Source organism: Notechis scutatus, chromosome 5, assembly GCF_049901735.1.
Source record: "Notechis scutatus isolate UNSWTSFEM ecotype Mainland chromosome 5, rNotScu1.2, whole genome shotgun sequence".
NCBI classification, from domain to species: domain Eukaryota; kingdom Metazoa; phylum Chordata; class Lepidosauria; order Squamata; family Elapidae; genus Notechis; species Notechis scutatus.
Window position 1 is genome coordinate 99,468,630 of NC_142013.1, and position 13,685 is coordinate 99,482,314.

Genomic DNA, 13,685 nt, shown 5'->3' on the forward strand with positions numbered 1-13,685 from the left:
GGGTAGCAATCCCAAATTAACAAACATTCTGACTGCTTAATTAAAGATTATCCATGTGATAAAGGCAGAAAAGACACACGAATAATCAGGGAGAAAATTTTCACATGGTGACAACATGCAATAGAACAAATAGAGGCAAAATTTGGCAAGGGGGCACACTTCATTGTGGCAGTTATGGCTGTTTTAATTGTCTCCAGGAATCATATGAATATATATAAACAATAAGCTACTTAGCTATAATTGTGTAGGAACTTAGGCACCCAAATTAAAATTTACAAGGTAAAAGCATTGTAATGTCTTGTGGTACAAACTATGGAACTTATTAAAGGCCCCTTTACTTGAACAAAACTAAAATTATTTATTGGAAACTGACAAAAATCCTCCAAATACCACAGTTAGAGCTGAAACAAGTGCTTATTCAGTAATGGGATTAAAAAAAGTTTACTACTGGTTCTGTTGGTGTGGCTTAATTGGCGTGGTGTGGCTTAGTGGGTATGGCTTGGACGGCATGGCATATCCATTCCCACCCTACTCCAGAGAAAGGATACTGTAAAATCTCCATTCCCACCCCACTCCTGGGGGAAGGTTAGTGCAAAATCCCCATTCCCTCCCCATCCCACTAACCTGCTTTCCAGCTCTGTTCTCCTGTCCAGGGCAACAAAATAAGACCCAGCCGATCAGCTGGGACCCAGGAGGCAGAGAATAGATGGGGGCGAGGCCAGTCAGAGGTGGTATTTGTCAGTTCTCTGAACTACTCAAAATTTCCACTACCAGTTCTCCAGAACTGGTCAGAACCTGCTGAAGACCACCTCTTTGCTTATCTCAAGAAGAGTCAGCCACCAACCTTTCAACTATTGGTGAGTAATTCTCTTAATGGACCTGGTGTGTTGCCTAAAATAAGATTAGAAGAAAAGTTATGTATGGTTCTGTCTGCTATATGGATAAACCAATTTATTAAATTTATTTTACAGCCAGAGCTATATATCTACTCTCAGTGGGACATCAGACCAAGGAAACCTTTAAGCAGTGCCCAAATAGATATAGAGTCACTTGCAACCATTAAAATTTTTAAATAAACAACATTTGAAATAGAAAAAAATACCTATCACTGGGTTGACACAGTGCCAAAAAAATGGTCTTTACTTAAGCAAGATTTAAAGTGTTTCTACAGTAAAAAAACTAAACACTTTCACAGTTCCAAACTGTGGAACTCCAAACATACAAGGTATACAACATCTATGTCTTACTTGATTGACAAAAATATGTTTCTGTAGCAACCAAGTATTTTGAATCAATTAATTGATAGACTAACTTATTATGGCTTCATTAATAGACTTCCTGCAAGATACTAAGAGACACGAAGCAGATTTGAGTCAAGCCTACTCAACTGACAGTACTTTTCTTCAACAGACTGGTATAACATGTAAAGTTGGTGCATTAATCTAAATATATTTTATCCTCTTAGCTTATGTCATATTATGATTTTAAATGGTCAATTGACTAATAAATGAACTGGGCTAAGAAAAAATTTAGTGGAGGAAGAACAAATGGTCTTTGTTTCTGGGGGAATAATTTAATTATATGTTAATATATATCTGTTAAGCTTGATGAACTAGTTTGTTAACTTTTAGGATGCACATCCATCAAAGAAAAATCATGCCACTGAAGATCAGGAGGTTTGACATGCAATTTCACTAGGTCAGGGATGTCAAGCTGAAGGCTGGGGCTAGATCCGGCTTAGATCTGGCCCACAGGGCCGCTCTGGAAACAGTGCCTCTGCCATTGAAAATGGAGCTCGGGAGGCCCAACATGAGTGACGTCCAGCTGGCCACACCCACCCTGGCCACACCCACCCTGGCCACACCCACCCCAGCCCTCCAAGGTCAAACACAACCCTGATGCATCCCTCAATGAAATAAAATTTGACACCCCTGCACTAGATGATCTGAAGGTGATCTGTTTGTGGGGTATATGTGTCCTTAAAGTGAGCTTTCTGACAACTGTCTGCATTCATTCCTCCAGTCTTCTTGGAAAGATATTTTTTGGCAGGGAATAAATTTCCCGTACTTTTTTCCCGGGGTTGAAAAACAGTGTCTGGGTCACTCAGCTGGCTTTGTGCCTAAAGCAAGACTAGGATTTACAGTGGGTGATCTGGGAACTGAACCATGTGGGATAGATAGCAAATTCTGCTTGCGAGCTACAGTTGGAAAACCTTGCTATAGGACGATGCAGCAAAATGTGAAGTGATAAAAATAAAAATTCCTTTTTTGCAAACTGGCCAATATTTAGAAAGCATAAATGTAATATTTAGGTATATAGTTTTAAATACTTAAATTTGAATAAATGATTCAGATTAAGTTAAACATGTATATTCTTTGTCCTTTTGTTTTAGCAAATATAATGAACAGTATAGTCAAGAATATTTAATAACTCTCTCTGTGTGTTTGTGTGTAAAAATAGTTTTAATAATTCTAATTTTCTTTTTAATGGTAAACCAGCAAAAGGACAATTCAGCAAATTTATTTAGAAGGCTTTCATTAATTTATAGTTCTTGTTCATATTGGCAGAGTTAGGAATGGAGTCTGTTGTATATTTTGATTAATAATATGCTGGATATTAAAGTGTTATTGTTTCAATTATCTTGTTCCCCAACAAAACAACTAAGAAGATATTTTCAAATCAGCCGTACTTGCAAAAGGTTTGTTTTATCTGAAAGATGTACTAAGTCGTTAAAAAGGTTTATTTTACATAGTTACATTTACAATATACTATATATAAGTAATGAGGCAAACAGCTCTGGATTTTTTCTCTAATTCTCCAATAAAATCACTGACAGATCTGATGAAGATATGACAGTTGTCAGAACCCAAGATATACAGCAATTAGGCTTCAATGTTTAAACACTTGGGTTCAATTTCCTATCTGAATAGATGCTTGGCTAAGTAGTATTTCTACATCCATCCTATCTGGAAAAATTGCTTTAAAGATAGAGGAATCTTTGCCCTCCTCACACTGCTTTGGACTTCCTGGGGAAAAAAAGGTACATATGTAATAAATCACATGTTTTTACAATTTTTATACACATATCAACATACCAATAACAAGACATTAAGAAAAAAATATGTTGTGAGAGTAAGGGACTGATTAAACACTGACCAAAATAAGCTTAGATATATTTTTCTACTATTATGTGCTTTTTGGAATACCTCCAAATGCATGAAAAATATAATTATCTTCCTCACCCTCAAAAAACAAACAAACAAACCACTATCTGTACAACATTGGAAATAGGAGAAATATTCACATTGAAATGAATACTATCATTTGTTCATCCACATATTGTACAACACATTGTCAGTTCTGAATGATTGGGCTACCTTTTTTTTTTTAATGTTAGCAGATAGGAGAAAAAAAAAACCTTCCTAAAAAATAAGAGAAGGAAAAAATAAGAAAAGGATAATAGTTGAACTAAACTAAAAGTCCATTTATACAACAGTATTCAGATTTCTGCTCCTGAACTGATAAGGGGGTTAATTTGATGACCTGCATGGATCTTTTGAACGTTATAATTCTAGAGCAGATGGTATTTTAAATGTAATTCATTTAAATGTAAATATTTGTTATTCCTCATTTTATTTTCACCATAACTTTGTGAGTTAGGTAGGGCTAATTAGATAATTGCTACAAAGTTCTCCAGCCTTTGGTCAATTAGTACTTGGTTTCCTAAGAGTCCAAGTTCAGAATCTGAATCAGTATACCAAGTGAAGCTCTAAATCTTTGTATATAGTTCATATATGAACTCTACATGAACTCTAAAGAAACTTCAAGAGGCAAGATGTTCTTTGAAAAGACAGAAAAGACACTAACTCCCATTAGGTAACAATATTTAGGAGAATGAACTAGATGGGTGCCCACCTATCTGATGAGATAGGATACACAGATCTCTTTAGGAAAAGGTGACCCACTGGTTCCTGGTCCAGTGTCATGTATGGCTTTAAAGATAGTTGATCAGCACCTTGAATTGCGCCCCAAAAGAAACTAGAAACCAGTGCAGCTTATGCAACAGAGATTTTACATAGTCAAACCTAGGGGTCTCCATTATTGTGCATTCGGCTGCATTCTGATCAATTGAAATTTCTGGGTGGTCTTCAAGAGCAGCCCCATGTAGAACACGTTGCTGTAGTCCAGAGTAAATGTTCCATTATAAAATATTAAGTCAAAATTATTGGGGGCTTTTGTGTGTAGTTGACTAAATAACACTTAGCAATAGCAATAGCACTTAGAATTATACACTGCCCCTTAGTGCTTTACAGCACTCTCTGAGAGGTTTATAGAGTCAGCATATTGCCCCCAACAATCTGGATCCTTGTTTTTAGCAACCTCAGAAGGATGGAAGGCTGAGTCAACCTTGAGGTGGCCAGGATTGAACTCCTGGCTGTGGGCAGTGTCACCTTGCAATATTGCATTCTAATCACTGCACCACCATGGCTCTTGTTGGACTGTTAGTCACCTTATGGACATTATTATAGAGACACTGGCTATGAGTTCAGACAGAAAAAGATTTTTGTATAGTCTGTCAAAGTCTGACAATTTGCAGTCTTTGGAAAAGTTCAGGGAATGGCCGATGGTCATCTTTTTTAATATTCCACCAAGCCAGAATGGATGGATTACTGGTAAAAGCATTTCTATATTATAAGATGGGCACAATTATTATTAACCAGGAAAGTTGCAAAATTTATAACATGATAATGAGGCACTGATTATGAAAACAACACTTATAAAAAGGCTGTACCTTGGTAACATTTATCATGATCAATGGGAATATGAAGATCACATTTTCTCCCTGTCATGCCATATCCATTTATTTAAAGATCCTGCCTTTAATTTCAATTTATCATCCAGTAGATTTCTTTATGAAAAGCTCCGCATATTCATTTCCATGGCTAAACATAGCCTTGTTAAAAATGGTTACAGTAATTGTGTATTCCATATTTCAGTGTTGCTGTAAATATGTAGCTTCTTATGTACAGTATCCTTCCTTGGATAGTATTTTTTTTTTCTAACTTAAGGCTATAATCCTGGACATAGTTTAGCTATATAAATTTTTATTGATTTTTGCCCATGTGTTTAATTAAAGAAGAAAACAATAACAGTTAGAACAATAAAGTCATAAAAGAACCTAGCCACAAGAATTTGGGGAGCAATAATGAATATAGTTTTTTTCCCCTTCTCTTGTTGAGTTATAGTGTTTTGTTTCTCTTTGTTTCCCCTGTAATTAATTATAATTCTCATACACAGTATAAGTAGCTTGAAGTGGGGAGGTGAGAGTAGGGAAAGGAGGAGGAAGAGGGAGGAGGAGGAGGAGAAAAAAGAAGAAGAAGAGTAAGAAAAAGAAGAGTAAGAGTAAGAGTAAGAGTAGGAAGGGGAAGGGGAAGGGGAAGGGGAAGGGGAAGGGGAAGGGGAAGAAGAAGAAGAAGAAGAAGAAGAAGAAGAAGAAGAAGAAGAAGAAGAAGAAGAAGAAGAAGAAGAAGAAGAAGAAGAAGAAGAAGAAGAAGAAGAAGAAGAAGAAGAAGAAGAAGAAGAAGAAGAAGAAGAAGAAGAAAGGTTGAACTAGATGACTTACAAGGTCTCTTCCAACTGTGTTAATCTGTATCTAAGAAGAAGAATGCTTGTTTTATTTTACTTTCTTGTAACCAGCTGCCCAGTTAAAGTAAACACTTACAACCAAAGAAACTTCTTGAATGAGAAGCAAAATATCTTCAAGGGTAAACAAAGAAAGTCCAGTTGCCTTTTGAAAATGCATCTTTGGATTAATCTGGAAATATGGTTCTGAATATTTCCTAAGTATGTTGCTCTCATCAGAGCCTTTTGAAGATTTGAGAAGCCCAGGAACATAATGTGGAATCTGGGAATTCTATTTTAATGTATTGGTTTTACTGCCTTTAGTGAAGAGGATTGCTCCATCTGCTCATTTTAAATGTTAGCCCCCATTTTGGATTGGGTCTGCTGTGTAAATGGGGCCTTAGGCAATTATCCTATTATCCCTTCCTAAAAAAGAACTGCTTTGGCTGCTTCAAAGATGGGTGTTTTGGAGCCAATCTGGATACTGAAACAGGAATGTTGAAATGTTGTTTTTTTTTAAATCAGCTCATATGCCTATGTGTTTGAACACTGCACATAAGTCAGTATCATTTTAATCATTAAAGCATTTTAAAATGTCAGCATAATAACTTTCCATTTATATTAAAAGCACTGTCCTATACTGCATTTATTTGAAATACCAGACACATCACTTTTTTTCTTAATAATTTGTATCATGGTGACCCTTTTGTAAAATTGCTGGGTTCAAAATGTTACTGTTTGTTTGTTTCCCAAAAGTATTTTGTTTCAAACTGACAGCTTTCTTCCAGCATCCATGATCTACTGGTACACATATAGGATGCAAGAATTCATCATTGTCACCTCCATCCAAACCCTTGTTGAATTCAACCTGCAACAGTCCATTAATGAAAATGCACACATGTACACACACACACACAGACACACACACACTCACACGAATATGCCTTCCTGAAACATGTGCCTTAAAAGCCCCAAAGCAAAATATGGGACTTTCAGGTATATTACCACTAATTTACTCACATATGTTGAGGGTGAAGGATAGAGATTTTCATCAATCTGATTATTGCAATTTGAATATATATGTCAGTGCCCCTGTCAGAATCTGATTCAAGGGGGTGGGGGTCGAGCACCTGACAGGGAGTGGGAATGTAGCTCCATTGGAAGAAACTGGGGAAGGGCAAAGTCCGGCTGGGCAGAACTGAGAAGAGGTAGAACAAGGGAGAGGGAATTTGGAGGAAGATCCAGGCCCACCCACTCTTCATCCTAGGGCATGCAGGGAGGAACAGAAAAGGGAACAACATGAGTTTCATGGCTTACAGGGGAGGAAAGGGCCCTGATTCCCTTCATTAGCTGCAGCTGGGAACACAGGTTTTAAAAAGGGAAGTTGAGCACAGCAAACTGTTGAGAGCAAATTGTGAATTATCTGGTATTGTCAAGGCTTATCTAAGTTCCTGGCATCTTCCCAACTGTGTATGTTTTGCTATCCTTTCAAGTCTGGAATTCCTTCTCCTGCCCTGTCAAGTTAATTGCTGCAGCGTGGTTTGTACAGATTTTTATTTACAGTTTGTATGTACTTTGTTTTCATACTGAATTTCCCTCTCGTAAAGACTGTTCTTGGGAAAGTTTTTTTTCTCCAGCCGAAGATAACCTGGACATTGGGAGCAAAGTTGGAGGTACTAAAGGGATTCTTCTTACTTATGTGTTGCCTTTGTGCCACGCCCCGGATCATCACAGTCAGAAAAAAATGGCATAAGTGTATGAAGTCTTTCCTGTCCTCTTACCCACACATCAATGTATTACTTTTATAAAGAAATTTACCTGGACTGAACCACTGAAGGTGAGATTTTTTTTAAAAAAATTGAAAACTTAAAGGAAATCCCATTCTTACCATTTGTACATCTGAATTTGGCCACTCTATTCATCTGGATATTAGTGAACTCCAGTTCTTAACACACGGAGCCAACTGTCTAATACATTGTCCATCTGTAGAGCACAGCTTCCTCATATCTTCTATAAAAATGAAGAATAATCAGAATGACACCTGAAGATATGGGTGTCAATCAGAAGGATGAGTGACAAATGTTATGATGTCATTGTGCATATGAAGTTGAGAAGGCTATATCTCTTCTTAAAAATCATCTGCTTGGGCAACAGGTAGACATTTACGCTGTTTCCATTGCTCAATCCTTCAGATACATTCTGTAGCATGTTAACATAATTACAAAAGAAACGTCTAAGTTAGAGAGCAAAGCATATAAATCATTGATAGCATGAGACAGAATTTCCAAAACCAATGGTCTCCATACTGTATGTCATGAATGCAGGTAGCCTTGTATTACAACAGTTTGTTGTAACTTACAGTTTGTTGTAAGTTACAATGGCATTGAAGTTACAATGGCGTTGAAAAAGTGACTTATGACCATTTTTCACATTTATGATTGTTGCAGGAACATCATGATCATGTAATCAAAATTTGGACGCTTGGCAACTGACTCATATTTATGACAGGCAAAGTCAACGGGGAAGCTAGATTCATTTATTTATTTATTATTTATTTATTTATTTATTTATTTATTTATTTATTTATTTATTTATATTTGTCAATCGCTTACAGAATAATAGGTATAAGAATATACATAGTTATGAATACATGAAATGGGTACATATAAGAAAAATAAAAGAAACAATAGGACAGAGATGGTAGGCATGTTGGTGCGCTTATGCACGCCCGCTACAGACCTCTTAGGAAAGGGGTGAGGTCAATAGTAGACAGTTTAAGGTTAAAGTTTTTGGGGTTTGGGGAAGAAACCACAGAGTCAAGTAGAGTAACATGTAACAACCGTGTTATTATCTTAACAACTGCAGTGATTCACTTAACCAGTATGACAAGAAATGTCATAAACTGGAGCAAAACTTGCTTAACAAACGTCTCACAGAAATGTTAGGCTCAATTGTTATCATAAGTCAAAGACTCCCTGTACTATTGTTCCCTAGAGATAAGTAAAGCCGCAAGGCTGGAGAAAGATAAGAATATGTTCTATTTCCAATAAAGCCTTGGGATGTTTTAAGATGGAATGAATAGCTTGAAGTCACAGAATGAAAGTGGCTTCCAAACATTTTTATGTAGCTTCTGGAACTTCCTCTGAACATGTGTGCCATATTTCATAACCATTGTCAGGAGAGAAATAAATGGAAGTTGTGATGCAAATCCTTAAAAAGATTCAGGATATTTTTTTAAAAAAATATATTAATAGACATGTCAGCATCAGAAGAATGGTGTGTACATCCTGGTGTCATGATACAAAAATTCCAATTTGGTTTAATTGTTTCATGATGTCTGATGAAAGTGCATAATTTCATTCACGTGACAGCATCATGACACATGTAATATCGTCTGTCTCCCTTGCTCTCAGCCAAGCCTAATTCTAAAAAGCATATTAATCAGAAAACATTGTGTCTCCAAGAAGATCTAATTGTTCTAATTGTTCCTCTATGTATGTGCTGCTTTGCTGAACAGTAAATTCTTCTAAGCTGAGGCAGAAACTTTGCCTTTTACTGTTGTGTCTTTCACACCACAGCCATCCCATTCTCTTTGTCTAAATTATATCCATTTGATCTACAATTTGATAATTCCTAATTTTCATTCCCTTCCTTCATCTCCTTAGTGTGTTCTATGCCTTTTTTATATTCCTAAATAAGAATTTGGGATTTGGGGTATACAGTTGTCTGATTGAAAACTAGAACCATACAGAACTATGATCCATCCCTATCTAGCTCCTTCACTCTAAATTATGTCTACTAGGTCTACAGATCTGCAAAAATCCAGGAATGATTAGATGGATACCATCCATCAAATACAAGATGGAAAATATAGTAGTAACTGTGAGAGAGATCTTGGAGTCCTAGTGAACAATCACTTAAATATGAGCCAGCAGTGTGCTAAACTGCCAAAAAAAGTAAACACAGTTCTACATAAAGAGAGGGATGCATAAAGAGAGGGATGGAATCAAGATCACGTGAAGTGTTAATACACTTTATAATACCTTGGTAAGGCCACACTTGGAATACTGCATCCAGTTTTGGTTGCCACAATGTAAAAAAGATGTTGAGACTGTAGAAAGAGTGCAGAGAACAGCAACAAAGATGATTAGGGGAGTGGAGGCTAAAACATGTAAAGAATGGTTGCTGGAACTGGGTATGTCTAGTTTGATGAAAAGAAGGACTAGGGGTGGCATGACAACAGTGTTCCAATATCTCAGTGGCTGCCACAAGAAGAGGAAGTCAAGCTGTTCCCCAAAGCACCTGAGGCCAGGACAAGAAGCAATGGATGTAAACTAATCAAGGAGAGAAGCAACATAGAACTTATGAGAAATTTCCTAACAGAACAATTAAGCAGTGGAACAACTTGCCTCCATAAGTTGTAAATTCTCCAACACCTGGAAGTTTTAAAGAAGAGATTGGACAACCATTTGTCTGAAATGGTATAGGGTTTCCTGCCTGACTAGACGACCTCCAAGGTCCCTTCCAACTCTGTTATTCTACTCTACTCTACTCTACTCTACTCTACTCTACTCTACTCTACTCTACTCTACTCTACTCTACTCTACTCTACTCCACTCTACTCTATTGTATTCTATTCTATTCAACAGAAAATTGCCAGCCAGCTGTCACCTGGGTTTTGGCACCCTTATTGTAACTTCCATTTGAGACCAAAGATTTAAAGAAAACCATATGTATATGTCCATATCTCTCCCTGCTGTTTATGCAGGGAGAGAAAAATAAGAACTGGGGGACTTCCTGCCTCTAAAGAAAGATTTAGGAGAAAGATTTAGGAAAAAATCAGCCTGGCACTTGATTTCATTCTTTTGCTAAAGATGGACGTTGTCCAGGAGCTATGGCTCCCCCTCTCCCTTTCCTATGCCTGCTTTCTGTTTCCTTTCCTGCACTATTTTCATTTTACCTCAAATTAATTAAATTGTGAGATTGCATGCAGGTAATGTTTTATATTTTAATCTCTGTTGAATAGTTAAACATTTTTACAGCTTTCAGAATTTATTACAATTGTTAGTGCCATGTCTATCAACAAGCATTACCACAGTTTTCTTCTCTGGTCAAAAGATTGTGCCAGTGTTTCAAGACTCTTAAATAAATAAATAAATGTTTTAGAATGCACCAGTGTGAAAATAGCAATAGTCTGCAATAATCCAAAACTGATGTTTTGGGTTTTTTTTCCCGTCAGGATCATATGGGCTCAGACCAGTTTTTGAGATCAAATCCAAGATTCTTCACAGATATATGTGGAGGGAGGGAGGGAGGGAGGGGGAGAGAGAGAGAGAGAGAGAGAGAGAGAGAGAGAGAGAGAGAGATGTTTGAGTTTCATTATTGGAGATGGCAGAGATACATTACAATATACAATGAAGTGTGCAGCCACACACATAGACACATCTGCCACCACAAAGCTTAGTTAATGCAAAAAACAAAAACAAGCCCACAACTAGTTCATAGGATTTGCAGGGGGAAAAACAAAGATAAAGCTCTTTTCCTTTTGAAAAGCATTTTGAAAGTCAATATTTAAACTCAAACTGATGAGAATTAGTAAGCAAATGAACTCTATCAGATATTTCCTAGCATTTAGGAAATACATTTGCAGTGTGTCTTTGATTAAATCGGTATGTTCAATGCATGTCAGGCAGGGTGAAAGACAAGGTCCACGTGTGAAGGTTTAATTAAACTGATTTATTTATAGCAATGCCTATGCACTAGTCTTCTTAACTAAAGGTTAGCACCTGCTTGGAGTTAGATCAGGGTCAATGGAATTTCAAGGAATTGAAGTTGGAATTTTGCTTGTAAAGATTCTAAGCTAATCTCTCTTTTAACTCCACCCCAGTTTCTGCCACTACTTCTATAATTATCATTATCCAATATGGCGGCATAACATCAAGTGTGTACCAGAACTCGGTGATGGAATTCACTTTTGGTATCAATAACTTCTATCCTCACTTAGGAAGAAAGGGCTAACAGCAGATATTTGTAGAAGAAATGATTTTCTATAGCAAGACCACAGAACATTTCTCCCACAAAACAATGGAGACTTCCATAGCATTTATCTTGCCAGAACTATAAAAATAGATGTGTTCTTATTTATCTTTTGGCTTAATGAAGATTAATGAAGTTAATGATAGACAAGGGATCAACAATTCTATCAATTTTTTTATTAGTACACCAACATTCAAATTTGTAATTATTGATGTTCATTTTGAGTATCCTAATACTCAGTTTACTAAGCTTATTTTGGTCAGTATTTAATCAGTCCCTTACTCTCACAACATATTTTTTTCTTAATGTCTTGTTATTGGTATGTTGATATGAGTATAAAAAATTGTAATAACATGTGATTTATTACATATGTACTCTTTTTCCCCCCAGGAAGTTCAAAGCAGTGTAAGGAGAGCAAAGATTCCTCTATCTTTAAAGCAATTTTTCCAGATAGGATGGATGTAGAAATACTACTTAGCCAAGCATCTAATCAGATAAGAAATTGAACCCAAGTGTTTAAACATTGAAGCCTAACTTCTGTATATCTTGAGTTCTGACAACTGTCTTATCTTCATCAGATTAAAGGCCTGTGTGCCAATACAGGCACTGATTTCCTACATAACTTACTTTTATATGCATGTGCATAATATAGTTTAGTAATATAAAGAAACAAACAAATGTTTGGCAAGTCTAAAGGAGAATTACTAAATCCTGTACATGGATGCCCTCCAGAAACTAGCATTATCTACTTTTTGCTGAAAGTACTGTGGGATCTAATACTGTCATATTTCAACTTAATTCCTAGTTAAACCTCTCAATCTTATTAAAAGATTCCCTTTTATTGCTTGTGGTAATTTTTAAAATATCTCCCTTAAGAATGCAGTTTGGATAGGCTTTCCACTATTATAAGGGGAAACAATTTTTTTATCATCTATTAGCCTGTATAACTACTTGAGGCCTAATTAATTCTCAGATGAATAGTATTTTCACCCAGAGTACAACTTCAAGGCTAATATAAGAGATGGATAACAAAACAACAGTTGCCAGATCGGCAGCCTGATTTTAATAATATGACTGTGTATACAAATAAACAAACAACAAACAAATACACACACACACACACAAACACACACATACACACACCTCATGTATAGAAAAGTTTATTTGAGTACATGAAAAGTATGGTGAGTATTTGAAAGGCATAAAATAAAAATTGCACCAAATGTTGAGATTTTAGAACCTGGGAGCTAATACCTCCATTATTGTTCTATTGAATTTTTCCAGGGTATTCTGAAAGAGATTAGATCAGGATCTTCTTGAGAGTGAAGTTCATCACATTTTTCAGGTTATAAAAAAAATGCCAAACCCTGAGAGAACTCAGGTAGCAGTATTTATTGAGAAAAACTCTATGCTGTATTTATACAGTATGCATATTCAGAAAACAATGACCTCAACAGGAGATTACTTCACCAGCATGAGAACACACAATCTTGGAAAGTCCCAGATGTTACCTTGCTAGGATGAGATCATACAGCCACAGAAAGTCTCATGGGAAAGTTTGGAAAGTCCCATGAGAAAGCACAACTGTGTACCTTGAACTTTCACCCATTTTCCTGTTCCTTCTAAACTGGCAGAATCAAAACAGGATGAGTCACTCTGAGCAAAGGTACTCCTACCCCACCAAGAATGCCCACATCCCCTAGACTTACTGCTAGTTATACAAAGGCCTTACAGAAATGATAAATGATTAATAAAATATATTACCACATTCCCTCCTTTTTTTATTTATTCAAAGATAGGGGTGAGTTGTAGTGGCACAGTACACAGTTCCCCCATGACCTGATCCCACACGCCGGAAGACTGAGGTACACATTTGTAATAGATTAGGAATACATTGAATAAAACAACATAATAAGATACATATAGCAATAATAATAAACCCCTTGCAATAAGGAGCCGAAACCAAGATCCATCAGGAAGTTAAGAGACCACAGACTGTCCCAGAATGATGCATTACAACCCATCGC